We start from the raw sequence: 26,265 nt of genomic DNA, 5'->3' as shown, positions 1-26,265 counted from the left end.
GTGTTTTTTCTTGCATATCATTAAAGATGGTTGCAAACTGATGGAGACTCGTGTCCTTCAGAACTATTTGTTTTTCCCTTTCTTTTGTTCTTGGGCAGTTTAGAGTGCCTGAGGAATGTCACACAGATCCCACCTGGGGGTGGGGGGTTGTTGTGGGGTGTTAGCTTATGCTTTGCTCTCAGCTTGTCTTTGGCTCCCTCATTCCAGGGTCCATCTGTGCAGGTAAGAGTCAGGGGTTAAGTTCAAACTGGTCTGGAACAGCTGGAGGTCTTGTCAGGACAGTCACTCTTCCTCCAGGGGTGGTTTTGCTTTCCCTTTGCCCGGGTTAAGAGATAAACTGGAAAGAAAAGGAAAAATGTGGGACAAAGGTTGGTGAGTACAAGCAGGTGAGCAGTAAAGATCAGGTCTTGAGAAGGAGCTGGTGACAATTTCATTTAAATTTATTTTTGTCAACATGTTGCAAACAAAGGAAATCAAATACAAGATAATGCATTATAATTTTACACTTATTTTAATGAAATACATTTATGCTTTCAAGCATAAGTATGATTCTTCTGTAAGTACATTGATTGCATTTCTTTTTTTAAATTTTGGTTTCACTAAGGTATAATTGACAAAAAAATTTGTAAGATATCTCAAGTGTAAGTCGTGGTGTTTTGATAAACGTATGTGTTGTGAAGGAATCCTCCCCATCTAGTTAATTAACACATCCATCATCTCCCACATTTATCATTTTTGTGTGTGTGACAACATTCAAGTTTTACTCTCAGCAGACTCCTTTTTTAAAAGGAGATTATTTATTTTTAGTTTTTAGTAAGCTCTCCACCTAACGTGGGGCTCAAACTCACAACCCTGAAATCGAGAGCCACATGCTCTACCGACCAAGCCAACCAGCACCACCCCCCCCAACAAATTTCAATGACACAATATAGTATTATAAACTGTAGTCACCGTATTTTATATTAGACCCTCGGAACTTAACTCATTTTATAACTGGAAGTTTGTACCTTTTTACTAACTCTCCTTATCTTCTGCCCCCACCCTCCTCACCCCACCCCTGCCTCTGGCCACCACTTTTTTACTCTGTCTCTATAATTTTGATTCCCCCTCACACACATACACACACACACACACACACACACACACACACACATAAGTGACACTGTGCAGTATTTATCTTTCTCTGGTTTGTTTCACTTAGCATAATGCCCTCACAGTGTATCCATATTGCTGCAAGTGGCAGGACTTCCTTCTTTTCTCATGGCTGAATATTCCATATATACATAATCACATCTTCTTTATTCATCCATTGATGGACACTTAGGTGGTTTCTATATCTTGGCTACTGTGAATAATGCTGCAGTGAACATGGGGGTGCAGATACCTCTTTGATACTCTGTTTTCATTTCCTTTGGATATATACCCAGATGTAAGATTGCTGGATCATATGGCAGTTCTATTTTTAATTTTTGGAGGACACTTCATGCTGTTTTCCATAGTGGCTATGATGAGGGAGCATGGGGCAAGCTGAGGGCAAAGTACGGGCTAACAGCACCTCCCCCCACCCCCAAGTGGGATATGTGGGATATTCCTCCGACACTCCTGGCTGCTCAAGAACAGGGGAAAGGAAAGAAAGCAAATGGTTGACTGATAGAAATCATAGGCATGCAGGACAAGAGTCTCCTTCAGTTTACAGATAACTTAGTAAACTGCAAGAAAAAGGCAATCTTATCCGTAGCCTAATCTCCAGAAACCTATAGACTCCATTTCCTGGAGCCCTAATATCACCCTCATCAAGATGTAAGGGGGATTAAGTGCTTGCCATGATGATGTAGGAAACAAAGGCAAATGAAAAATTAAATTCCCTTACTGCCTACAGCCCATTGACAAGTCCTTGAAACAGGCAGAGTGACCCTCCTCTAGGAGCTCAGCTGTCTGTATGATGACACTTTGCTAGGGGCAAAAGGGAATCTTGACTTAACGTCATCCTGACCCCCCAGGATCCTGTAAGTTTAGTTTAACATATAAAAATTCCTTTGGAAACTTCCTTTATCTCAACTGCCCCAAGATATATGCTGGCAATCATACTCCAAGCTTATGGCCCCCTAATATACATCTGAAGCGTCTCATGACTGAGGTTTTACTAAACGGTAATAAATGGTGATTTTCCTAACAACAGCTAGCCTTTCCAGGTCCTGGAAACCTTGCTTCCAAAATACCTTAGGGACTTAAGCTGTCCCTCACCCCCTCCCAACCTGAGGGTATATAATCAGTTACCTGTCACAACCCCAGTGCAGCTCTTCCTGCCCATGGGTCCTGTCCCTGTGCTTTAATAAAATCACCTTTCTGCACCAAAGACGTCTTCAAGAATTCTTTCTTGGCCTTTGGCTTCGACCCCCACCATCATTCCCAACCCCATCAGCTGCACTAGTTTACATTCCTACCAACAGTGGACAAGAATGCCATTTTCTCCCCATTCTCAACACTTGTGATCTCTTGTCTTTTTTGATGATAGCCATTTTAATAGTGTGAGGTGGTATCTCATTGTGATTTTTTTTTAAGTTTATTTATTTGTTTATTTTGTGAGGGAGAGCATGTGCACCTGTGCCCATGTGCAGGGAGGGACGTGCAGAGAAAGAGAATCCCAACCAGGCTTTGCACTGTCAGCATGGAGCCTGACTTGGGGCTCAAACTCTCAAACCATGAGATCATGGCCTGAGCCCCAAATCAAGAGTCAGATGCTTAACTGACTGAAGCACCCTGCTGCCTCTTGTTGTAATTTTGATTTACATTTCCCAGATGATTAGTGATACTGAGCACCTTTTCATGTTCCTGTTAACCATTTATTTGTCTTCTTTGGAAAAATGTCTATTTAGTTTCTCTGCCCATTTTTTAATCAAATAATTTTTTGCTATTGAGTTTTATTTGTCCTTATATATTTAGAATATTGATCTCTTATCAGATATATGATTTGTAAGTATTTTCTCCTATTTTGTAGGTTACTCTTTTCTTTTTTCTTTTATATATTTTTTACTTGAGGGAGAGAGGGAGAGAGAGAGAGAGAGAGCGCACCTAGGCACCCTTGTAGGTTGCCCTTTTCAATTTATTGATTGTTTCCCTTGCTCTGCAGAATCTCTTTAGTTTGATGTAGTCCTGCTTGTTTATTTTAGCTTTTGTTGTCTTTGCTTTTGGTGTCAAATCTAAAAAATCATTGCTAAGACCAATATCTAGGAGCTTGCCCTTACCTCTTCTAAGAGTTTTATGATTTCAAGTCTTCTGTTCAAGTCTTTAATTCATTTTGAATTGATTTTTTAAAAATTTTTTTTTCAACGTTTATTTATTTTTGGGACAGAGAGAGACAGAGCATGAGCGGGGGAGGGGCAGAGAGAGAGGGAGACACAGAATCGGAAACAGGCTCCAGGCTCTGAGCCATCAGCCCCGAGCCTGATGCGGGGCTTGAACTCACGGACCGCCAGATCGTGACCTGGCCGAAGTCGGACGCTTAACCGACTGCGCCACCCAGGCGCCCCGTGAATTGATTTTTGTGTATGGTGTGAGATAGGGGTCCAGTTTCATTCTTTTGCATGTGGCTGTCCAATTTTCCCAACACAATTTATTGAAAAGACTCTCCATTCCCCATTGTATATTCTTGGCTCCTGTGAGAAATAAGCTCACCAACCCAATCAAAGGAGGGGTGCGGAGACTCAGAGCACAGTGAAGCAAGGCTTTAATCATTGTTCTTGCAAGAGTGGGTGTGTGATGAACAGATGCACTCGGGGCAGTTACAGCAGACAATTTATCTCCTAGCATGCAAGTCCCTCCCCTGGTTCCTCACTGGCTGAATACTACAGAGGTTACAGCCTTACCCAGAGGTTGCCTATGCCCACGTAAGGCAAAAAGTAGTCTGACTGGAAAAAATTTACATTCCCTGAGGTGATGCAGAGACTTTCAGTCCCTTTTTCCTTTGTTCTTTGGCACATGTTCATTGCAAACACATGAAAATAAGCCCACGAAACAGAGAGGGGAAGAATGGGAAGTGAAGTGTCCAGGGTTTGGGATTCCATTGTGGGGGGTGGTTCGTACATATTTCCAATATGTTGTAAACCTGCTGTTAACTAGACAGCACGGTTTTTATTTGGTATTTCTGAAAATGAATCATCTCCCTTCTCACAGCTCTTTATTGTAAGTCGACTATATATGCATGAGTTTATTTCTGAGGTCTCTGCTGTTCTGTTGATCTAGGTGTCTACTTTAATGGCAATACTGATACAGAGAACAAAGGCAAAAGAAATGTAGAAAAAATTCAATCGCTTTACAACTTGCAGCCCATTGATAAGTACTTGAGACAGCAGAGTGACCTTCCTTAAGGAGCTCAACTATCTCAATGTTAATACTTTGCTAGAGACAAAAAATAACCTTAGCCTGACATTAGCCTGACCTCCAAGATCCTGTACGTCTTCTTTAACATATAAAAATCCATTTGGAGGGGCGCCCGGGTGGCTCAGTCAGTTAAGTGTCTGACTAGATTTTGGCTCAGGTCATGATGTCATGGTTCGTAAGTTTGAGCCCTGTGTTGGGCTCTATGCTGGCACTGTGGAGCCTGCTTGGGATTCTCTCTCTCTCTCTGCCTCTCCCCAGCTCTCATTCTTTCTCTCTCTCTCTCTCTCTCTCAAAGTGAATAAACTTATAAAAAAAAATCCTTTTGGAAACTTCCTTTATATCTACTGTCCCCCCCCCCCCCCTGCCCACCCCATATATGTTAGCAGTCCTCCAAACTTATGGCCCACTGGTATACATCTTAAGGGTCTTGTGACTAATATTTTACTAGACAATAGTAAATAACCTTACCTTAACAGAACTAGCCCCTCAAAGTCCTGGCAACCTTGCTTCTGAATTCCTTAGAGACTTAACGCTATCCCTAACCCCCACTAATTAAAAAGTATATAGTCAGTCACCCCACACAATATGAAGTGCAGCTCTTTCTGCTCATAGGTCCTGTCCTCGTGCCTTAATAAAACCATCTTTTTGCATTGAAGACATCTCAAGAATTCTTTCTTGACTATTCACTCCTGGATTCCAACATTTCATATCAAATACCACACTATTTTGATTACTTACTATAGCTTTGTAATATATTTTGAAATCAAGAAGTGTGATGCCTCTAGCTTTGTTCTTCTATCTCAAGTTTGCTTTGGCTATTTGGTGTCTTTCATGTTTCCATATACATTTTAGGATTGTTTGTTCTATTTCTGTGAAAAATGCCACTGGAATTTTGATAGGGATTGTATTGAATCTGTAGATTGCTTTGGGTAGTATGGACTTTTTTTTTAATGTTTATTTATTTTGAGAGAGAGAGAGAGAGAGCACAAGCAGGGGAGGGGCAGAGAGAGAGGGAGACACAGAATCTGAAGCAGGCTCCAGGTTCTGAGCTGTTAGCACAGAGCCTGATGCGGGGCTTGAACCCACGACCCATGAGATCGTGACCTGAGACGAAGTCGGATGCTTAACTGACTGAGCCACCTGGGGGTGGGGGGGGGTGGGGCGCCCTTGCTATGTTGTCTCTTAATATAAATCTGTCCTGGGAAGTGTAATTTGAATAAAGCGGTCATATAAGACTTTTGTCCTGGGGCAAAATAAACGTATGGTTCTTATTAGTTTTCTTACTTGATCGTGTCCTTGATTTATTGTCCTAATAATATTGTGCCAATTGGTATTTTTGTTACTAAACGCTAAGAATACTAAAAATATAAATACTGTCTCCTCACTTCAAAAGAGGATGATTGGCATAATGCAAAACATAAAAACCCCTAACTGTGCTAGGTTTTTTATTTTCACAAAGAGATGGGAGTCTGGGCTCATTGTTTTCTTCTAAGTAGGCTTCCCGCCCAGTGCAGAGCCCAGCATAGGGCTTGAACTCAAGACCGCAACATCAAGACCTAGATGCTTAACCCACTGAACTATCCAGGTGCCTGCACCTGGTCTCATTTAAATGAATACCAAAGAATGAGAATAATTATGAAAGAAGCGCCCTCCAGAGGCAGGGAGCATTAGAATCATTTACACTTAGGGGCACCTGGGTGGCTCTGCCTGTCGGTTAAGTATTTAACTCTTGATTTCGCTTCAGGTCATGGTCTCAGAGCCAGAAGATTGAGCCCTGCAAGGCCTGCAAGCCTAGTGTTGGAGCCTGCTTAAGATTCCTCCCCTCCCGGGGCGCCTGGGTGGCTCAGTTGGTGGCTCAGTTGGTTAAGCGTCCAACTTCAGCTTAGGTCATGTATCTCGTAGTTCGTGGGTTCAAGCCCCACGTCGGGTTCTGTGCTGACAGCTTAGAGCTTGGAGCCTGCTTTGGATTCTGTGTCCCCCTCTCTCTCTCTGCTGTTTCCCTGCTCATGCTCTGTCTCTCTCCTTCAAAAATCAATAAACATTTAAAAAATTTTTTTAAAGGGATGCCCGGGTGGCTCAGTCACTTGAGCGTCTGACTTCAGCTCAGGTCATGATCTCACGATTCATGGGTTCGAGCCCCATATTAGGCTCTGTGCTGACAGCCCAGATCCTGGAACTTGCTTCAGATTCTGTGTCTCCCTCTCTCTCTGCCCCTTCCCTGCTCACACTCTGTCTCTCTCTGTCTCTCAACAATAAATAAATGTTAAAAAAAAAATTAAAAAAGAAAACAAGAGCCAGTATCTTAAAAAAAAATAAATAAATACATACATACATAAAGATTCTTTCCCTCCCTCTCCTCCTGTCCACACGTACAAAAAAAAGATTAAAAAAAAAAAAAAGAATCGTTTACACTTATAATAGTATGTGGTTACAAAATTAATTATACAATCACATGTGCTAAGAAAACATAGCTCATTTTCTTTTTTTATTAGGGATTTTTTTCAATTTAAATTTTAGTTAACATACAGTGCAATGTTGGTTTCAGAAGTAGAATTCAGTGATTCATCATTTACATACAACACCAAGTGCTCATCACAAGTGCCCTCCTTAATACCCATCACCATCTTGCCACCCTCCCACCTACCTTCCTCCTGACAGGTTCTCTGTCATTAAGAGCCTCTTGTGGTTTGTTTCCCTTTCTTCTCTTCCCCAGCTTCCCATATGTTCATCTGTTTTGTTTCTTAAATTCCACATATGAATGAAATTGTATGATATTTGTCTTTCTCTGATTGACTTATTTCATTTGGCATAATATATTCTATCTCCATCCACATCATTACAAATGATATGGATAGAGATAGAATATATTAGATTTCATTCTTCTTGATGGCTGAGTAATATTCGATTTAATATGTATCACATCTTCTTTATCCATTCATCAGTCGATGGACATGTAGGCTCTCTCCATAGTTTGACTATTGTTGATAATGTGCTATAAACATTGGGGTGCATGTACCCCCTTGAATCTGTATTTTTTTATTCTTTGGATAAATACCTAATAGTATAATTGCTGGATCATAGGGTGGTTCTATTTTTGTTTTTTTGAGGACCTCCATACTGTTCTCCAGAGTGGCTGCACCAGTTTGCATTCCCATAACAATACAGGAGGGTTTCCCTTTCTCCACATCCTCACCAACACCTGTTGTTTCTTGTGTTGTTAATTTTAGCCATTCTGACAGGTGTGAGGTGGTATCTCATTGTGGTTTTGATTTTCTAGAACCTGATCAAATCTTCACAATCCCAGTACCACTAGTGGGTTGGTAACTTAAACTTTCCAATTAATAGAATCTCCATCTCTTTCTATCTAAACAGATTCTTCGTGGCAAAACAACTCATTCAGGTAAATTCTTAGGCCTTTACATTGTCTCCTCCTCCTCTTCTTTCTGATTTGTCTTCTAGAGTGGGAAATGGCTATGTGACCTCCTGGTAAATGGGGAGAGAGAGTCTTAGATCTGCTCTCACAGGGGCTCTGGCACCTCTGGTTTCTGAAGCAGTTTTCCTTGTCTGCCTTGCTGATTACTGAGAACCTTGTTGGCAACTGCCCTTGAAGTCTGCATGTGATGAAATGTTGGTCTAATTTCTTGGTTCAGTCATGAGTCAGCAGTACCTCCACTGATAACTCAGTCTCATGTTGGTTCCTTTTGGCTCTAAGGATCTCTCTGAGTCTCATCCATGTCCTTGAACCATTTTGGTTCAAGCTGAAACACTGTTCCTCTGAAACACTGTGAGGTCTCAGGAAATTTCAGAGGCCCTCTTTGCCTAGTTAGGGCACATTACCATGTCTACACTTCTATGCATGGCAAGGAAGAGAGGCGAATGGAGATGCAGGTTACCTACCTCTCAAATCCCTCAGAGTTCAAGTTCTTTGACTTACCTCTGACTTACCCTTTCTTCCCTGACTCAAGGAATTAGAAAAAAAAAATTTATGTTTGTTTATTTTGAGAGAGAGAGAGAAGGACAGAGAGAGAATCCCAAGCAGGCTCTGTACCACCAGCACAGAGCCCCACGTGGGGCTGGAACCCACTAACCATAAGAACATGACTTAAACCAAAACCAAGAGTCAGTCACTTAACTGACTGAGCTACCCAGGCAACCCCGACTTAAAGAATCACTAATTTCTTCTGGATCTATTGAGAAAAAGACTTGTCTCAGAGATTTTTCTTTCAAGATGATTGTTTATAAAATTTTTGAATTGAGGCTTTTCAGCTTCTGGGATTTTACCCTGAAAACTTTTCTCTCAAATTATTTTCTTGGCCATGAATTTAAAATAGCAACTTTAAAAAACAAGAGTTGATTAAGATATCAAAATATGCCATTAAGAAAGTAAGAAGGCAAAAAAAAAAAAAAAAAAAAGTAAGGCAAGCCACTGTATGGAAGAAAACATGTGATGTGTATAACTGACAAAGGATTCAGCACAATGTATGAAGAACTCTTAAAAATTGATAAGAAAAAGGATAATCCAGTGGGAGAATAGGCAGGAGAATTAAGCAGGCAATTCACACAGGGATATTTGAATGACCGATAAACATATTAGGAGATGCTCCATTTTATTTGTCTTCAGGGACATGGAAATTAACCCAACAATGATATAGTACTTATATCACTTATGTCTACAGAATTCACAGAGGTAATTGAGTGATGACATGGAGAGACGAGAGAAGAGAGATGCCATTGAGAGAAGAGTTGTATTATGTATTGTTTCTAGGAGAAGAGGGGACACATGCCATGCTGGGCCACATGGGGAAGCACCAGATTTGGTCAGCAGGAAGAAGCAGGAGTGAGAGAAAAGGATAGGCCACAGCCTTTATTGAGGTTTTTGCAAGAAAGCCAAGGCAGGACAAGGTAAACAGTTTAGGATTGGCCAGTTGAATAATGTCAGCTATACGAGTGGTCTCTAGTTGTCTGGCACCTAGCCCTGGATGATTTCGGACAGGGGAAATGTTGGCTTGGTGTGCGCAAGTTAGGTAAAGAGGGGGTTGGGAGGATGGATGTGGGCTTTGTTGAGGGGTTTGTAATGGATTTTTGCAGGCTCACAAAGCCAGATTGCAGGGGAGATGCAAACAATTTGGCTGTTAGTTTGGCCCTGTGATTAGTGGATGCCAAATAGACAAATGCAGAATCTAAGAAAACAGAACAGCACTACCTCTACTAGAAAGGCTAAAAATGAAAAGAAAAACTGAAAGTACCAAGATCCGGCAAGGATGTGGGGAGCAACTGTAAGGCTCATACACTGCTGGTAAATGAAGTTCAAGAATAGGAAAAATTAATCAAGGTACTAGAAGTCAGAATAGTGGTTTCATCTTCTTAGGGGGAGCGTTACTGAAAAAGGAGGGGCACAACAAGAATATTGAATTGGTGAAGTCTTTTTCTTGGGCTTAGTTAACAGAAAACAGATATGAGACACAACAATATACATTTATTATATTGTCTCATGGCTACATGAATTCTTGGGCTTCATGCCACAATTTAGTACACAGGGATTTTGACCATCATACCCATTCCACAAGATTTCTTGCTGGATGTGACATAATAAGTATATATTCGATCTCTGCCCTTGTTCCTAAACACAGAGCTCCTAAAATCCATGTCATTTCCTGAGTAACAGGGGTGACAGGAGCATCTTACAGAGCTCTGAAATCCCTTGGACTTTCCCTGGTGATTGGAATGTCTTTTGTTCAAATGAGGTGGGTCTTGGTGGACTCTTGGAACGGGCCTGGTCACCAGAAAGACCAAGCCATATTTATAGGGTTATAGGGGAGAAGTGTTATAAAGACCTAACCTTGAGCATCATTTCTGAGAAGGTTTAAAAACTTAGGTGAAAACATGAGGCAGAAACATCAGAAGTAGAGAAACCAACATTGTGATTTCTAAGTGCATGGAATTTTAGGAGAAAAAGATGACACAGCGTAGAACCTGGAACACCAGGCTTACCTGACACCTGGGCATTTCTTCTTCTTTCACCTCATTCTCTAGATTTCTTTCTCAGAAGATGTTTGTGGAGAAATCACAGCTGTATCAGGAAAAAAAAATTTTTTAATGTTTATTTTTGACAGGGAGAGAGCACGCAAGCGCGCGTGCACGTGCACACACACACACACACACACACACACACACACAAGTGAGCAGGGGAGGGGCAGAGAGAGATGGAGACACAGGATCTGAACAGGCTCCAGGCTCTGAGCTGTCAGCATAGAGCCTGATGTGGGGCTCAAACTCACGAACTGTGAGATCTTGACCTGAGCAGAAGGCAGACATTTAACCAACTGAGCCACCCAGGCGCCCCAGGAAAAAATGCCTTTAAAGCCACCAACACAGCCTCTTCACTAGTAAACTCCTCACTGGCAGGCAGAACTTTGAAATGAAGAAAGGCCCAACTTCCCAGTTTTTTACGTCAGGAGCTTTTCAGAAACTAGGAGCTCCTCCTTGCAGACCAGTCTCTGAGTTTTCCTTCTGTGCTTTCAGGGGCCCCTCCTTCCAAAGACACCCACAAATTCTGCTTGAGCATAGGCATACTTTGCTACATGGACCTGACCCTCCCCAACTCCTATAGAGATCCAGTTACCTCTCCTTGAGCCAAAGCCTGCAATCAACTCTCATAAATTAATGGAAAGCCTTTCTGTGTAACCCTGGCCTCACTTAGTGCTCACCTGGAGCACTTAATTAAAACAATGACAACAACAACAACAACAACAACAGTACCATCCTCTGGAGAGATGAGAGGGATGTCAAGACTGACTTAGTAATCAACAATGTCCATGTGATGAAATCTCCATAAAAATCCCTGAACCACAGAGTTTAGAGAGCTTCCAGGTTGGTGAACATATCCATGTGCCAGAAACTTAGCACATGGTGCCCAGGATCCTTCTGGATCTCGCTCTATGTGTCTCTTCCATCTAGCTGGTCATTTGTATCCTTTATAATAAACCAATAAAAGTATTTCTCTGGGTTCTGTAAGCTCTTACAGCAAATGATCAAACCTGAGAAGGGGGTCATGGCAATGGCAATGACAACTCCCGATTTGTAGCCAAGTCAGACAGAACTGGTCCACTGAATAGATGACATCAGACTAACAGGACACACAGAGTGTAAAATGGCAAGTACCTTACCTGCTTTAGGAAACACATGAATACCAAAGGATGGGGAGACTAAAGTACAAAGGCTTTCACTTCATTGAGGTGTTTTGTGGTTTTGCATACAGGTGTCCCCTCCAAAATGAAGGACATGTTGCTTTACTTGTGCTAGCTATCACTAAATGAAAAAACAAAGAAACAACATTCAGGTGACTTGAGAGACAATGTTTACCATAGTTAGGTGTGCTGCTCTGACCTCCTTACCTGGTCACCTGAAAAGAAGCCACATCTGAGTGAGACTCAGAGGAAGAGAAGCTTCTCCAACTGGTCCAGTCTGCAGTGCAACTTGGTCTTTATGATCCCTTTGGTGTGCACTGTTTGTGACAGAGGTACTGTATGGAGCCTGGGTCAAGTTCTGACAGGAGAGTCACAGCAGAGGCCCTGTGACCATGACCTTTGACAAGTAACTGTCTCTTTGAGAATCAATTCTCAGCTTGCTGCTGGGCCTTAGACACAGAATTGCCATGGAACTCAAGCTGTTCATCACGAGCTCTGTAGTCCTCCTAAATACAAAGCTGGATATGGATCCATTATCAAATAGAAATGATATATACACGGTGATTCTTGAGTAGATCCTGATGACACGAGTGTCTCACAGGACCCAGGCCTGTACTTCTGTATTACCACTATGCTTCCCTGCTTCCGTCACTATGACCTGGTGAGATGTGCCCTGTTATCAGTTGGCTGTGGTGGAAAAACATCAATATTAGTTTATAGCTGCATTTACCTGATATGCTGGCATTAGAAAGAAACAGACTGCAGCACTATTATGGTCCCAAATCAAGGGTGACCCTGGAGGACATTGGGGGTGGGGAGAACTTCAAGAAATACATCTCTGTAGTTTTCCCAAAAGGAGAGATGGCCTGAGGTAAAAAATATGCACTGATTCTTGGACAGAGGCTAACGGTTTTGCTAGATGGGGAGTTAGAAGTAATGTTAAAAGGAAGTTTGGAGAGGAAGAGTGTAGATGAAACTCTCAGAAATGTCCCAAATGTGAGAATGTCTGTCAGGCTTTGGTTGCAGACCGCAGATACCACTATCTGCTTTAAGGGAAAAGGGATTTACTCTAAGGTGGCTTCTGCAACATTTGGAAGGGCTAGAGGAATAAATTTTATGTGGAGCTTGTAAGACCAACTTCCTGCCCCTAGAATCTCACCGGTTCTGCTACAGTTGGGTAAACTATGGCTGTCACCACAGGAAACTGTCAGATTAGTGAACTGGTAACCACAGATGCAGTTTCTCTGCCATGATCCACAGCAGCAAAGTAGATACTTCACACTCTGCCTGCTCTGCCCTTAACTCAGTTAATTCAGTTTTCAATTCAAGTTTCATGTAAGCGCCAGACTGGCAGAATCTCAATCACGTCTGGAACCCTGACAGCAATAGGATCCAAGACTTTGTTTTAGCTTTCCAGGCTGAGTATAGGAAGGTACACTAGGAGAAGTTTGGAATGTGTGTTGAGCGCACCATTCTACTATAGGGAAAATATTTGTGTCCCAGCTATAGAAGAAGCTCTAAACAATCAGGTAGACAACATGACCTAGTCTGTGAATGGTGTCCAGCCTCCACCCTAGTTACTCCAGAGCTTGCTCTATGAGCTCATGAACAAAGTGGTCTTGGGATGATTGGTTCTGCAAGGGCTCAGCAATAGGGACTTTCCCATGCTAAAACTAAGCTGGCTAGTGCCAACTTGGACCCCTTCCAGCATGGAGGGAGCACTAATATGTCCTCACTATAGAAGAAACTTATTTTGGATTTCCCTGCCTACTGTACTTTTGCTAACACCACCATCCAAGAAGTTATGGAATGCCTTATATATCAAGCTGACATTCCACACATCACTGCTTTTGACCAAGGGAGTTCACAGTGAATGAAGTAGGGCAGTTGGAAGACACAGTTTAACCCTTATGGTACTCCTTTGTCTTTTCATGTATTCCAGCTGGCCTTATACAACGGACCTATTGAAGTCTTCGTTCTTTTGCCATCCAGAAGACAGCAATTCATAATATTAGAGTGCTATTCTATACAATGTGCTGTGTGCTCTGAACGTGAGCAAGTATAATGGAGCTATGTTTCTCATGCCCATAATTCACAAGGGGTGCCTCTTAAAATTACACTTGCATCAGTAACAGATCACCACAAACGTAGTGGCCCAAACCAACCCATTTGTTATCTTATAGTTCTAGAGGTCAGAAGTCTGAAATGGTTCTCACTGAGCAAAAATCAAATGTCATTGTGGCTATATGACTTTTGGACACCCTAGGGGCAAACCTGTTTTCTTGCCTTTTCCAACTTCTAGAGAGTGCCCACATTCCTTGGTTCACGGCCCCCTTCCATTTTCTTTTTTTTTTCTTTTTTCTTTATTGAATTTTAAATTTAATTCTTTTTTAAATGTTTATTTTTACATTTTTTAATGTTTATGAGAGAGAGAGACAGAGACAGAGACAGAGACAGAGAATGAGCGGGGGAGGGGCAGAGAAAGAGGGAGACACAGAAACTGAAGCAGGCTCCAGGCTCTGAGCTGTCAACATAGAGCCCGATGCAGGGCTCAAACTCCTGAACCCTGAGATCATTACCTGAGCCGAAGTCAGACACTTAACTGACTGAGCCACCCAGGTGCCCCAATGTTTATTTATATTTGAGGGAGAGAGACAGAGAGAGCACAAGGGAGGGACAGAGAGAGAAGGAGACAGAGGATCCGAAGCAGGCTCTGCTCTGTCAGCACAGAGCCCAATGAGGGGCTCAAAACCACGAACCATGAAATCATGACCTGAGCTAAAGTTGGATGCTTAACTGACTGAGCCATCCAGGAGCCCCTTAAATTTTAGTTTTAATTCCAGTGTAGTTAACATACAGTGTTATATTAGTTTCAGGTGTACAGTATAATGATTGAACAATTCCATACATCACCCAGTGCTCATCATGACAAGTGCCCTCCTTAGTCCCCATCACCTATTTCACCCATCTCTCCACCCACCTCCCCTCTGGTAATTATCAGTTTGCTCTCCATAATTAGGAGTCTGTGTCTTGGTTTCTCTTTCTCTTTTTTTCTTTGCTTGTTTGTTTTGTTTCTTAAATTCTACATATGTGTAAAATCATATGGTACTTGTCTTTCTTTTGTTTTTTTGATACTTAAGCATATCATTCAAAAATTTGCAGCATTACAAATGTAAATGAGCAGACATTTCGTCTGAGGAGGAATGTGGGGCAAAAAAGTAAAGCTGAATGAAAACAAAGTCAGAGAGAATAGGAAGGCAAAAACCAAAACATTTTGACAGCGGAACCAGAACCAACCAATGATTTCTTGTTATGCACACATTCTGAACTCTCCTTTCTGTGCCCTGACTGAATATGAATTTACAGCATCTGTTCTCTTTGATATCATGCAGCAGAAATGGCATGTATCCTGTAACACTGCTGGTGAACAGTAAGAAAAGAAGAAGCTAATGCCACCATACTTACCATTTGGGTATTACCAAAATAGCAGTTCTTATTCCATAGGCTTATTTATTTATTTGTTTATTATTATTATTTTGTAATTTAAATCCAAGTTAGTTAATATATAGTATAATAATGCTTTCAGGAATAGAAGTTAGTGATTCATCACTTACATATATACTATCCAGTGCTCATCCCAACAAGTGTTCTCCTTAATGTCCCTTGCCCACCCCATCCCCCACCCTACACCCATCCAGCAACCCTCAGTTTGTTCTCTATACTTAAGAGTCTCTTACGGTTTGTCTCCCTCTCTGTCTTTATATTATTTTTGCTTCCCTTCCCTTATATTCATCTGTTTTGTATCTTAAATTCCACACGAGTGAAGTCATGATATTTGTCTTTCTCTGACTGACTTATTTCACTTAGCATAATACCCTCTAGTTCCATCCATGTTGTTACAAATGGCAAGATTTCTTTTTTTTTTTTTTTTTGATTGGCAAGTAATATTCCATTGTATATGTATACCACATCTTCTTTATCCATTCATTAGTCCATGGACATTTGGGCTCTTTCCATACTTTGGCTATTGTTGATAGTGCTGCTATAAACATTGGGGTGCATGTGCCCCTTTGAAACAACACTTTTGTATCCTTTGGGTAAATACCTAGTAGTGCAATTGCTGGGTCATAGGGTAGTTCTACTTTTGGTATTTGTCTTTCTTTGACTTATTTTGCTTAGTATTATATTCTCTAGCTCTATTCATGTCATTGCAAATGGCAAGAGGGAAATAGAAGCAAAAATAAACTATTGGGACTACATCAAAATAAAGAGCTTCTGCACAGCAAAGGAAACAACAAAACTAAAAGGCAGCCTACTGAATGGGAGAAGATATTTGCAAATGATATGTCTGATAAAGAGTTAGTATCAAAAATATATAAAGAACTTATACAACTCAACACCCAAAAAACAAATAATCCAATTAAGAAATGGGCAGAAGATATGAACAGACATTTCTCCAGAGATGACATCCAGATGGTCAACAGGCACATGAAAAGATGCTCAACATCACTCATCATCAGGGAAATGCAAATCAAAACTACAATGAGCTATCACTTCATACCGGTCAGAATGGCTAAAATCAACAACACAAGAAACAACAGGTATCAACGAGGATATGGAGAAAAAGGAAACTCTTGCACCTCTGGTGGGAATGCAAATTGGTACAGCCACTGTGGACAACAGTAAGGAGTTTCCTCAAAATGTTAAGAATAGAACTGCCCTATGATCTAGCAATCACAGTACTGGGTATTTACCCAAAAAATACAAAACCACTAATTTGAAGGGATACATACACTCCTATGTTTATAGCAGCATTATTTACAATAGCCAAATTATGGAAATGACTCCCTTCCATTTTCAAAGCCAGCAATGGCTGGTCAACTCTTTCTCATGCTTTATCACTGACATTGAATCTCCTGCCTCTTTCTTTCATTTATGTGGTAAACACATTGGGCCCACCTGGATAATGCAGGATACTCTCCCCATCTCAAGGTCAGCTGATTAACACTCTTCATGCCATCTGCAACCTTGCCTAACATATTCATAAGTTTTAGGAATTAAGACGTGGATGCCTAACTATTCATAAGTTTTAGGAATTAAGATGTGGTCATATTTGGGGACCATTATTCTGCCCACCACATCATCAACTCTGAGCTCTGCTAGGAGGAAAGGTTTGACCAGTTGGCACAATAGGGAGAGTCAGGTTGCCACTTGGCCATTTGGACTCCTCATTGCAGTGGGTCAACAGGGAAAAGTAAAGGTTACAGTGTTGTCTATAATCATTAATCCTAATTTTCAAGGAGAAATAAGTTTGACTACACAAAGGGGTCAAGCGGCATATGGATGGGACCCAGAGAGTTCCCAGGGGTACATCCTTATACAGTCACACCCAGTACAAGAAGTTAATGAAGGACTCCTTCAACCTCTTGTATAAGCAGGACCACCGAGGGCTTGGATCCCTCAGAAATGAGATTTGGGACACACCGTGGGTACAAAGCAATAGCCAGTGGAAGTTCTGCCTAAAGGCATGGAGAACATGGACCAATCAGAGAGGGCAAAAGTTATAAATACCCACAGCCTTACAATCAGTTATGGAAATGAGAACTGGAGTCTCTACCCATATTTCCTTCCTCAATTTTTCCTAAATATACTTATCTATCTAAACTAATTTCTCTTTTCTTTTAATTCCTTTCCTACTTTTTAAAGAAAAAATTTTTTAATGTTTATTCGTTTTTGAAAGACAGAGCATGAGCGGGGGAGGGGCAGGGAGAGAGGGAGACAGAATCAAAAGCAGGTTCCAGGCTCTGAGCTGTCAGCATAGAGACGCAGGGCTCGAACTAAGGAGCCATGAGATCATGACCTGAGTCAAAGTTGGACGCTTAACCAACTGAGCCACCCAAGCACCCCCTACACTAAAAAAATATTTGTTGGGTCGCCTGGGTGGTGCAGTCGGTTAAGCGTCCGACTTCAGCCAGGTCACGATCTCGCGGTCCGTGAGTTCGAGCCCCGCGTCAGGCTCTGGGCTGATGGCTCAGAGCCTGGAGCCTGTTTCTGATTCTGTGTCTCCCTCTCTCTCTGCCCCTCCCCCGTTCATGCTCTGCCTCTCTCTGTCCCAAAAAAAATAAATAGACGTTGAAAAAAAAAATTAAAAAAAAATGTATTTGTTAATGCTTATTTATTTTTGAGAGAGAGAGAGGCAGAGTGTGAGTGGGGGAAGGGGCAGAGAGAGAGGGAGACACAGAATCTGAAGCAAGCTCCAGACTCTGAGCTGTCAGCACAGAACTTGATGCAGGGCTTGAACTCAAGAGTCTGAGCTCATGACCTGAGCTGAAGTCAGACGCTCAACCAACTAAGCCACCCAGGTGCCCCTCCATTCCCACTTTTTAAGAAAAGTTTATTTATTTTATTTTATTTTATTTTATTTTATTTTATTTTATTATTTTTATTTTTTTAAGCATTTATTTATTTTTAAATTTTATTTTTTATTTTTTAAAATTTACATCCAAATTAGTTAGCATCTAGTGCAACAATGATTTCAGGAGTAGATTCCTTAGTGCCCCTTACCCATTTAGCCCATCCGCCCTCCCACAACCCCTCCCATAACCCTCAGTTTGTTCTCCATATTTATGAGTCTCTTCTGTTTTGTCCTCCTCCCTGTTTTTGTATTCTTTTTGTTTCCCTTCCCTTATGTTCCTCTGTTTTGTCCCTTAAAGTCCTCATATGAGTGAAGTCATATGATTTTTGTCTTTCTCTGACTGACTAATTTCACTTAGCATCATACCCTCCAGTTCCATCCATGTAGTTGCAAATGGCAAGATTTCATTCTTTTTGATTGCCGAGTAATACTCCATTGTATGTGTATACCACATCTTCTTTATCCACTCATCCATCGATGGACATTTGGGCTCTTTCCATACTTTGAATATTGTTGATAGTGCTGCTATAAACATGGGGGTACATGTGTCCCTTCGAAACAGCACACCTGTATCCCGTGGATAAATGCCTAGTAGTGCAATTGCTGGGTCATAGGGTAGTTCTATTTTTAGTTTTTTGAGGAACCTCCATACCGTTTTCCAGATTGGCTGCACCAGCTTGCATTCCCATATTTTTAAATAATCTTTACACCCAACATGGGGCTCGAATTCATGGGGCTTGATCACTCATGTGATCAAGAGTCACATGCTCCACCGACCAAGCCAGCCCAGGCCCCCTACTTTCCCATTTTTTGGAAAACATAAATGCCATAAATGGTGATTGATAACTTTACAAGTTAGTCTACAGAAATACCAGGATGAGCCTGGACAGAGCTAGGAGGGAAGTAGGCATCACCAGACACTGGACTTGGAGCTGGATGCAGTGACTACTGAAACCTGAAGTTGTCTTTTTGTGAGGAGGTAGTGGGTGATTTCATTTGTATAAGGAATATCTAAAGTTGCTAAATAGAATTACTTTCTGGAAGACTAAGTATAAGAGAAGAATGCATGTGGATAATAGGCAGCAGGAGGGATTTTCTGAGCCTTTCCCATCAACACTGTGAACTGCACAATTTACTTTCAATCATTTTATTTTCTGCTTAAGTTAGCCAGAGTTGAGACGTCTCACTTATAGCTAAACACCCTGATTGACACAGCCTCCCGGCTTGCCTTATCCCTCCCCCTCTCTCTTCACACCTACCAATTTCCTCTTCCTAAAACACAGAAAGGGTAGATCACTTTATTTTATCAGGCAGAAATGTCCAAAGACTTCCCCACTACTAACAGGGAAAATTCTAAATTCCTTACACTGAGATGCAGGGTTTTTCACCAGACTGAGACCAAGCTCTTCTCCAAATGCGTGTTTGCCTGCTTCCTTCTAAAAGTCCAGCATTCAAGCCAGATTGTCTCTTGGGTGCCCAGAGAATCACCAAGAACATTGCAATGTAACCTTTTCTCAGGACAAAGGAGTGTAGCCTTCTTTGACGTCCCAGTCCTCAAAGAGGTCTCCATATACAACACTCCTGTTTGCAACAATTGGACTTAATGATTCACCACCTCAAGATTTTTTTTTTTTTTTTAAAGAGAGAGCGCATGAATGGGGGAGAGGAGCAGAAGGAGAGAGAGAAACTGAAGCAGGCTCCACATTCAGCACAGAGTCCGATGCTCAGTCCCACAACCCCAGGATCATGACCTGAGCCGAAATCAAGAGTCGGATGCTCAACCAACTGAGCCACCTGGTGCCCCATGTGTTTTTTTACTGATAATGAAAGAGAACTTCAACTACCCCCATTTTGACCTCAGTCTGTACTTTCTAACTGGTTAAGTTCTTCTTTCCAGCTTACATAACTCAGGCAAAAGACCCTATGGGCAAAGCATCCCCTGATGGGAACTGAAACTACCCCTCAAGCAATAAGGACTGCCCTGAGCCAGCAAGACCCTGTGTGACTGACTCCAAGACCATAATCCACCTGCCCACCTGCATGTACCCACTGACCTTTGTCCCACATTTTTCTTACATAAACCAGGAAGTATTTTTAGCACTTTGGAGACAGTCTTTGAGATGCCAGTTTGGGGCCTTCCTGGGGTGGGCCTTACTGAAATAAATACCCCCCCCCGTTTTTTTTTTTTAGAGAGAGAGAGCGAGAGAGTTGGAGCAGAGGAGGGGGAGAGGGTGAGGGAGAGAGAGACTGTTAAGCAGGCTTCACACTCAGCACAGAGCCCAACATAGGGCTCAATCCCACCACTCTGGGATCATGACCTGAAACCAAGAGTCAGATGCTTAACCGACTGAGCCACCCAAGCGCCCCTGTCTTGTCACCACTACTCATCCCTTTGCCTTTGGATTTTGTCAGTGGCAAGTGGCCAAACCTGATGTGTTTGGGACCCCTGGAGCCAAGTGCTCCTGCACTCCTGCTCCTCAGCTACGATATTTTGAACACTACAGAAAGAAACCAAAAAACACCCCCCAAACCCTATGAGCTTCTCAAAGAGAGGGACTGTATCTTACTGTGTTATGTTTTGATCTCAAAACATAACAGTGTTCCTGGCAGCTATTATGATTAGAGTTTCAACAATTCAGGGATATTTAATTTTTTTTCTTTTTGCAAATTACAGTACCAATTTGAGCTAAGTTAAACTAAAAATGGAATTGGAATCAATTAGAAGGTGTGATAGTTAATTTCATGTGTCAACTTGGCTTAGCCATGGTGCCCAGGTATTTAGACAATCATTATTCTGGATGTCTTTGTGCAGGTGTTTTTTGGATGAGATTAACATTTAAATGGGTGGATTTTGGATAAAGCAGATTGCTTCCGTAATATGGGTAGGCCTCATGCAATCAGTCGAAGGCCTTAATAGAACAAAGTGACGTCCCAAGCAAGAAGGAATTCTGCCAGCAGACGGCCTTTAGACTCTTCCATGGGTCTCCAGCCTGCTGGCCTCCCCTGCAGACTTTGGGCTTGCCAAGCCATCACAACTGCATGAGCCAATTCCTTAAAATAAATCTCTATATATATCTACATCCTGTTGGTTCTGTTTCTCTGGAGAACCCTGACTAATACAGAAGGTTATTAGGTTGTTGTGTGTCATAAGAAATATATTTGGCCTTCTCCCCCAGTTTCTAGCACAAAGTCCCTAAAACCCTTGGAAATTCCTGATAGGAGTGTTTTGGCTATTCATAAGGAGCCCCAATAAGCACACTTGACTTTATGCTAAGGTGACTTAGAGTGGGACCCCCAGATAGCCTTAAAATGGGGCTGGTCATCTGAAGACCAAGTGATTAGAAAGTTATAACTTTCAGCCCCACCCACTGACCTCTGGGAAAAGGAAGGAGAAGGTCTGCAGCTTAAATTCTATAAACTCTTTAATTATGAGATTTGATCAAATTCCTGGTTGGTAAACACATCTACATGCTGGGAGGGTGGTGCACCCCAGTTCCATGAAGACACAACTTCTTTTGCCCAGGACCCTTCTGGACCTCACTGTTATGCAACTTTTCATTTGGCTGTCCATCTGTATTACTTATAATACTCTTTATAAAAAATTAGTAAATGCAGGTGCCTGGGTGCCTCAGTCAGCTGGGCATCTAAGTCTTAATTTCAGCTCAGGTCATGGTCTTGTGGTTCATGGGTTTGAGCCCTGCATTGGGCTCTGAGCACTGATGGTGAGGAGCCTGCTTGGGATTTTTTCTCTCTCCCTTTCTCTCTGCCCCCGCCCCCCCATCTTCAAACTAAATAAACTTTAAAAAAAATAATAAACTGGTAAATGTAAGTAAGTGTTCCCTTGATCTTTGCGAGCAATTCCAAAAAATTATCTAATCTGAAGAGGGGGTTACTGGACCCCCTGAGTTACAGCCAGTCAGAAGCACAGGTGACAGCCTGGACTTGTGAATGGCATCTGAAGTGAAAGTAGTCTCTCTTTTTTTTTAGTGTTTATTTATTTATTTAAAAAAATTTTTTAATGTTTTGATTTATTTTTGAGACAGAGCATGAGCATGAGCAGGGGAGGGGCAGAGAGGGGGAGACACAGAATCTAAAGCAGGCTCCAGGCTCCGAGCTGTCAGCACAGAGCCTGATGTGGGGCTCGAACTCACAGACTGTGAGATAATGACCTGAGCTGAAGTCGGACGCTCAACCAACTGAGCCACCCAGGCACCCCAATGTTTATTTATTTTTGAGAGACAGAGAGAGACATAGCTTGAGAGGGGGAGGGGCAGAGAGAGAGACAGACAGACAGAACCTGAAGCAGGCTTCAAGCTCTGAGCTGTCAGCACAGAGCCGGACGTGGAGCTCAAACTCATAAGCCATGAGATCATGACCTGAGCCGAAGTCGGACGCCCAACTAACTGAGCCACCCAGGTGCCCCATGAGGTAGGAGCAGTCTTGTGGGATGGAGCCCTGACCCCATGAGATTTGACATCATCTCCAGGTGGATAGTGTTAGAACTGAGTTAAATTTGTAGGACATCTAGGTGGTGTCCACTGAGAATTGGAGAATTGCTTGGTGGTATTAGAAAAGAGTCATCCAGGATTAATTCCAGACTTATCTCATGAAATCTAACTAAAGTTTTAACAGCTAGATCTTGAGAAGAAAAGGAGCCAGCACAACTTCTGGAATATAAGCAGCTGGAGTTATTTACACCATTGTCACTGATGTGACTCGGCTTGTAACAGTTCTGTGCATTGGTGTCTCTCACTGTTAAAACTCCCAGGAGAGACTAAATGATCAGCTTAACTAAAATCAGATATCTACCTATGTTTCAGTCAATTCTGACTATAGAGCACCAACATGATTAGAAATGACATATCTCTTTGGAGGAGGCAGTTTCCAGAGAAGGATAAATCACTGTGAAGAGCACAACAAATTATGGTATACCATATGAAGAATATTATAATTTAATTTCTCAAGCTACTATTTCTTGGTCCTAACTTGACCGTAAGCTCTTTGAGGACAAGAAAGTTGAGGTATAATTATTAATTCCTCAGAACTTAGCTCATATAACCACTAATAATCTAAAGGAGATCCAACCTATGTCTACTTTTGAGATTGATTCTAGCCAGTGGTCTGATGAACCAGTGGCAAGGGCCTGATAAACTATAATAGGGACCATCCTTGGGAAATACCTCATTCTAAGGGAAGAGAGCATCTGACAGATAAACTTTGACTAATGACAAAATCTCTGTGATGGTTAATTTTATGTGTCAACTTGACTGGGCCATGAGATGCCCAGATATTTGGTCAAAAATTACTGTGTCTGTGTCTGTGAGGGTGTTTTTGGATGAGATAACATTTGAATCCATAGACTGAGTAAAACAGATTGTACTCTCTAATGTGAGTGGGCTTATCTAATCAGTTGAAGGCCTAACTAGAGCAAAAAAGCTGATCCTCCTGCAAGTAAGAGGGAACAGCTGCCTGACTGTTTGAGCTAGGACATCAGTTTTTTTTCTGCCTTCAGGCTCAACTGAAACATTGGCCTGCTGGCATTTTGGACTAGAACTCTACCATTGGGTGTCCTGGATTTCCAACTTGCTGACTGCAGATCTTGGGACTTCTGGACATCCATAACTATGTGAGCCAATTCCTTATAATCTGTCTCTCTTTCTTTCTCTCATTCTCTCTGTAGTCTCACTCCACATAGATTGGCCTCTCCAGTGGACTGCTGGACTTCCTGTGTAGCACCTTAGGCTGTTCAAAGCAAAAGCTTTCCAAAAGGAAGGAAGTCAAAACTGCCAGTCCTTTTAAAGGCCAGGAACAGAACTGGCCCAGTGTCGTTTCCACCATGTTCTATTGGTTAATGTGAGTCATAGATCAGCTTGCATCTAGAGTTGGAAGGAACTACCCAAGGGTATAATCATTAGGAAGTGTAGTTCATTGGGAGCCCTCTTTGCAAAGCTACCACAGATAGTTTAGCTGGGTGTCAGATCTAAGTTGAAAATCATTTTTCAGGGGTGCCTGGTGGCTCAGTTGGTTAAGCATCTGACTTTGTCTCAGGTCATGATCTCATGTTTTGTGAGTTTGAGCCTTACATCGGGCTCTCTGCTGTCAGTGCAGAGCCTGCTTCAGATCCTCTGTCCCTCTCTCTCTGCCCCCCACCCCCGCTCACTCTCTATCTCTCACTCTCTCAAAAATAAACAAAAAAAAAAAGAAGAAAATAATCTTTCACTCAGGATTTTTGCTACATTGTACCTACTGAGAAGCCGAATACCACTCTGATCCCTAACCTCTCTATACATGGCCTCTTTTTGTGTCTGGAAGATTGTAGGATATTCTCTTTATTGTCAGCGTTCTGAAACTTCTGGTGCTCTTTAGATGGGTCTTTTAGATTCATTGTATTGGGAACTCAGAGAGCCTTAGAATTTAAAGACTCATCCTTCAGTTCTGGGAATTTTTATGTATTATTATTATTATTATTATTATTATATTTTTTGATAATTTCTTCCCCTCCCTTTTCTCTGATCTCTCTGGTATTTCTAATAGATGTAAGATTTCCTGAACTGATTATCTAATCTTATAGTCTTATTTTTCCCCATTGTCCATCTCTTTGGCATTTGTTCCACTTTTTTTTAATGTTTATTTATTTATTTTTGAGAGACAGAGAGACAGAGCACAAGCAGGGGAGGGGCAGAGAAAGGGGGAGACACAGAATCCAAAGCAGGCTCCAGACTCTGAGCTGTCAGCACAGAGCCCAACACTGAGCTCAAACTCAAGAGCCTGGCTGTGAGATCATGACCTGAGCTGAGGTCAGATGCTTAACTGACTGAGCCACCCAAGCGCCCCACATTTGTCCCACTTTCTAGGAGATTTTCTTGTCCTTAAATTCTATTCTTCAATTGAAATTGTTATTTTGCCCAATAATGTTTTAATTTCAAATACCCTTTTTGATTTCATTTCTTTAATGTTTTTATTTATTTTTGAGAGAGAGACCCCGTATATGCGCGTGCATGAGCAGGGGAGGCGCAGAGAGGGAGACACAGAATCTGAAGCAGGCTCCAGGCTCTGAGCTGCAGCACAGAGCCCAATGTGGGGCTCAAACCCACGAACCATGAGATCATGACCTGAACTGAAGTCAGACACTTAACCAACTGAGCCACCCAGGTGCCCCTATGATTTCATTTTTATAGTCCATTTCTCTTGGTTCATGATTGCAATATCATCTCATGTCTTTTGGGGGATATTGTTATTTTTAGTTTTAAATTTCTTTTGGCCCACTTCCTCTGTTCCATTTGAGTTTCTTTTTCCTTTCTTTCTTTCTTTCTTTCTTTCTTTCTTTTTTTTTTTTTTTTTTTTCCTGATGTTTAGCCTATAGGTGGTTCTCAATGGGTGATCCTTGGCTATCATTTGTATTTAAGAGAGAGGCACTAAGAAGCTGAGTAACTATAGGTGCATGGTGTGGGCTTGTGGGCAAGTCGGTATCATTGCAGAGTGCCCCAAACGTTGGTGTCTATAGACATTTTCTCTGGGGGTGATTCGATCTCTTCAAGGGAGAGTCCTCCAGTCTCTTGGCTAGGAATATAGGCTTCATGCCTGCCTGCATTCTGGAAGCTGGTTAAAAAAAGGACTGGAAGGTCTTGCCAGACTTTTGTCCTGTTTTTCAGTATACTATCTCATCACCATGCTCTGCTGTGGAGATTGCTCTACTGTGGAGACTGCTCCCAACTGTTGGGGAAGGGAAGGTGCAGCCGTCTGGCTACGTGGGCTAGAGGAAGAGGTCAAAGGGTCCAACTACTCATTATACCAACTTGAACCCCAGTTTTACTGTTTCAGCACCACCTCCCCTCCCACCATCAGAGGTACCTGAGGTCTCTAGGATCGTGAGAGTTGTGTGTATGAATCATCGGGTCTCTTTTTGGCTACCTCCCTGCATGCCTGTTTCTGCTTTGCTGAGTCAGTTACCCATCACCATTTACTTTCCATTTTCCTAAATTTTGTCAGCATCTCCAGTCTGTTCTCACCAGTCCTCTTACTCCTTTTGTCCCTAAATATTTGCCTTTTTAATTCCTTTATTGTCTTTTCTTTTTAAATTGAAGTAACATTCACATAACAAAAAATTAACCATTTGAAAGCAAATAATCTGGTGGTATTTCGGGCATTCCTATCCCCAAGTAAGGTCACGTTCTGAAGTACGGGGGGGGGGGGGGGGACTCCAACAGCTTTTTCTGGGGGACACAATTCAACCCATAAAGGTGGCATGGATGTTAGGTAGGAACTTACTCAGAGAAAGAATCA

Source organism: Leopardus geoffroyi, chromosome B2 (genome assembly GCF_018350155.1).
Source record: "Leopardus geoffroyi isolate Oge1 chromosome B2, O.geoffroyi_Oge1_pat1.0, whole genome shotgun sequence".
Classification (NCBI taxonomy): domain Eukaryota; kingdom Metazoa; phylum Chordata; class Mammalia; order Carnivora; family Felidae; genus Leopardus; species Leopardus geoffroyi.
The sequence above is the reverse complement of the archived record's forward strand: the minus strand, read 5'-3'. Positions refer to the sequence as shown.